Here is a 4,206-nt window from a genome sequence, read left to right as displayed (position 1 = left end):
TTGGGTTTCTGAGGCTGTAAATCTTTATGGAAGTAGATCACCCTGTCTTCCTTCCACAGAGCAGCTAATGGGTTTGAACCGCTGACCTACTGGTTAGTAGTCAAGTGCTTTATCCACTACGCCACCAGCATTCTTACAGTTTGGGAGACTAGAGGTCTGAGTTCAAAGTGCCAGCTCTAGGGGCTGGATGAAAGCCCCTCGACCTTGAACTTTAGCTCTGCCTCTTGCTTCCCACCCACTGAAGCTGGAGGCTTCTGTTAACTCAGGCAGCTGCTGGCTACTGAGGCTGACAAACCCAAAGTCGACAAGTAAAATGGCACAGCCCCAAGATTATCAAACAACATGGCAGGCCAGTAATTCAAGTCCATTAAAGTCCCAAGATCGGCAGACAACATGGCCGGCTATATGAAGACTCGGCCAAATGCAGGATCCAGATGTGCCAAGAAGCTAGAGAGTTCTTATATATCCTGGAAGCAGACCACATCCCTAAAGCAGCTACTCAGCTGCTCATAGTAGATTCTGCCATGGAGTTGATCACCAGTCTCATCAGGGGAATGACTACATCCAGCTGCCCAGCCACTCAAAACCAGGCCCAGCCAAGTTGACACATAACCTTAACTACCACACCTGTCTTACGGTCTGCTCTCAGAGTTAAGTGAGATCAGGTATGTATGGTGCTTGGCATAGAGCCCAGCACATAGTAAAGAGAAGTCTCTCCCGCTGTCCCCGGAGAGGACAGGGCTGCTCCTCTCTGAGAGGGCACGGACTGTTGCATCATGCATCATGGCGTTCTCTCCACTCTCTGTCTTTTCTTTGTTCCAGGCTGTGACCACTGGACGATGGGACGGCGCTCAGCTGCCTCAGCTCCCGAGCCTCCTCTCCCTCCCTGCTCTGTCCTCTGCCAGCTGAGGAGGCCAGAGGCTCCCATCAGCGGCTACCCACCCAGGCTGGCCAGGAAACACTGCAGGACTAAGCTCAGCGGCTTCTCTGCACCCCAGCCTTGTGCCCTTCCTCTTGGGCAGGGTTGAGGACCCCTGCGCTAGGACTGAGCCGGACCAGCCGGGGGGCACAGCTTTGATCAGCAAGGCCCGGGACCAGTGTAGGAGGAGAGCTGCCGGCCCAAAGAGGACCCTGGGTGTGGTAACTAGGTGGGAGGCCTCAGCAGGCAGGCTCGAGGCAGCAGTCTGTGCATACATGTGTGTCTGCGCGTACAGGTGTGTCTGCGCATGTGGGACACCGTTCGCTCTCGGTTCCCCTAACAAGCAAGAGCCCCACTGTGGAGTGCCCTCAGCAGTTTTGGGGTCTGTGTGGTGGCTTCCAGTTGCACCATCTGTGCAGATGGGTTAGGGGTGCAGAGCCGAGCTCCAGGTGTAGTAGAGGCTGCTGGGCCAAGATCTGGGAGGTGGAGAGGGCAAGTGCTAAGCTTGTTCCTTTGGAAAGCTTTGTTTGCAGAGGCCCTAACCCAAGCCTGCTGTGGTTTGCGGCACCTTCACATGTAGTTCGGACGTGCATCAGTGCATTACTGCAATCTTTGAGTTCTGGGTCGGGGACCGTCTCCCCTTTCTGCCCCTTTCTCCCATCTTCTGAGAGCCCTGTGCTCTTTTGCCTCGCTGTCCCTCCACCCACTCAGCCATTTGGAAGGCACAGTGGTTCCCTGGGACTCCTTGCAGCTCACCTCCATCCATGGCACCCCCAAAGACAGGGTCCCGAGAACCTGGACTCTGGGGAAGGAGTTCTAGCACATTCCTTCCCCCCTCCCTCTGCCCTGACACTTGACCAGCTAAGGTTGTCCACTTACAGTGACCAATGCAAGTCCTAGATGTGTTTATTGGGTATAGGATTGTACACACAACAAACTGGTTGCAAAGAATTCCTCCCCATTAGCCCTTAAAAAGTCCTGTTGGAGAGGTGAGGAGGGGGTGTGTGAAGACATTCTGCGTTTTCAGCTCTGCCTGGCATCGGGTCCCCCAGGGCCTCCCATCAGGAGTCTGTTCTCCCTCTCCTTGCATTCTGGGCTCACTCAGGGCTTGGCCTTCCATCCCTGTACTCCTGCCCTCACTTCCCACCTGGACCTGCAATCTTCCTAACCTCATTGGAGAAGTCCAAGCATCCTGCAGGAAGGGTGCTGGGAGCAGTCTTGATGTCCAGAGTGATGGGTGAGGGGAGCTCTCGATCCTATGTCCCATGTTCCCAAAGCCCCATCCATTCCACCTGACACCAGAAGGAAGTCCATCCCCAAGGAGAGCAACATCTGGGGCAGCTGGGCACAAGGCAGGACACCCAAGGTCCTCACACAGTCCTTCTCTTCCTGAGCACCGTCAGACCTTGGTTTTATCTGGTCACTACCTTATCCAGACGTCTCCCTCCCAGAGAGGGAAACAGATACTTCAGAAACCCAACCTGAGCTTAGACTTGAAATGCAACCAGACACAAGGGGTTCTCCCCCACCTCGTGTGGCCCCCAGACTGTGTTTGTGTTCTGGGGGCCGTGCCCACTTCCCACCTGGGAAAATGACGAGACTAGTCACACTTACCAAGACCCTGGCCAGGAGGTAACCCCTTTGCACGCTGATGCCGGCTTCCCAAAGGGCCTTCCTGATTTGCCCTTCCAAGGCTCCCAACTGTCTGGGACTGGAAGATAAATGCCCTAAGTGGACATTCCACTTCTGGAAACATCTGTAACTCTTGGCTCCACATCTATGTGTCTTAGAGGCATTTCATGGGTATTTGCACAAGTCCCTGCCATCTTGGTGTTGGGCTGTTACCTACGGTAACACCATTCTGCCCTTCCTGTTGGCTGATGTTTCCCATCCAAACAAGCCACCCTTTGGACCAAGTCAGGACCTAGGCTTTGGGCTGGTCTTGGCTCTGGCCAGCAGCTAATAGATGCCCTGAGAGCCAGCCACTTGTTTCTCTATAATCAAACCAGAACTTCTTGGGCCCACAGACTTCACTCTTCATTACATACCTTTGTGCTGGCAGAGAAAACAAGGAGGGACAGGTGGCTGGGGTTCAACCTGTAGCCACCCTAAAGCTGAAATGCCCACAAGAACTAGAACCTGCTTCCCCAGCCTCATCTATTTCTAGAATTCACTAAACTGGCCAACCACGATCTTTGGTGAGGCCCAGTGGGTTCTCTTTTTCCATCTGCTCAGGAGCGCCATTTGGGAATGAGAACAGTGACTGAGTGATCCAAGGAAAAGTCCCAGCCCTTCCTTCCTCCTTGGTGGCTTCTCTGCTCCACAGAACAGGGTTCCTTGGATCCACCCCCTGGTCCCATGTGTCCTGCTCTCGGATCCTCTCTCTTCTCCAGCTTCCCTACTCTGCCCCCAGCCCCTTGGTCTCTGCTGGAGACCTCCAGCCCCTCCCTGACCCCCACCCTCTGCCTTCACCTGAATCCTTTAGAGGCTGGCTTTCATCTGCAGACTTTTCAATGCAGGAAGAAACACACCACTTCCTTCCCTGCTGACCTCAGTCATTACTCACTGGGGAAGTATTGGGTGGAGGTCGTAGTCATTCATTTTTTTCCAGGACAGAAAAAAGGACTTTTGTGTATTTTTATATCTTAATTGCAACCCTCGCTGTGACTCACTCTGTAGAATCCACACAGCAAAGATTGTGTATGTGCACTTGTCTGATCACAGATGCACACAGGGCCCAGCACACCAGGTCACAGGCTCTATAGTGAGTTCTGTCTGTGTCTCACTTGCACGAAACCCTTGTATACCCAGGCTTCTCTAATGGACTAGTCCCTGGGTAGCCTTGACCTTGCAGAGAGAAGCACTACTGCTTTCTTTGAAAGGTATGTGGAGTTCCACAGTGAATCTCCAACTCTCCCAGGCCACTGGTCTTTCAGTGGGGACCTCTTTAATCTTGTGTGTTCATCCTCATATGTCCCATCCCCAGAACAAAATTGGAAACTGGAAGTTGGCACTTTGCTGCATTTTCTCCTGGGTTTTACTAATCAGAGAAATATCTCATCTTGCCTTGGAACCTCCCTCTTTCTACTTCTGCCTAGATCTTCAATCAATAGAAGCCCTTGATTGATCTCTGATGACTAAGACTCTGGTATCCAGGAAACCTTATTCTCAAGCCTGCTGACTACCTGCCTGTACTCAGCCCCCACCCCATGTAAATACCACGCCAGCCCACACACACACAGAGCCAGACTCCCGTTTACACCCACTGTCCTTGACCCTACCTATGG

Source organism: Orycteropus afer, unplaced genomic scaffold (genome assembly GCF_000298275.1).
Source record: "Orycteropus afer afer isolate SDZICR_OR568_19922 unplaced genomic scaffold, OryAfe1.0 scaffold00048, whole genome shotgun sequence".
Lineage (NCBI taxonomy): Eukaryota > Metazoa > Chordata > Mammalia > Tubulidentata > Orycteropodidae > Orycteropus > Orycteropus afer.
This window is presented reverse-complemented; position numbering follows the sequence as displayed.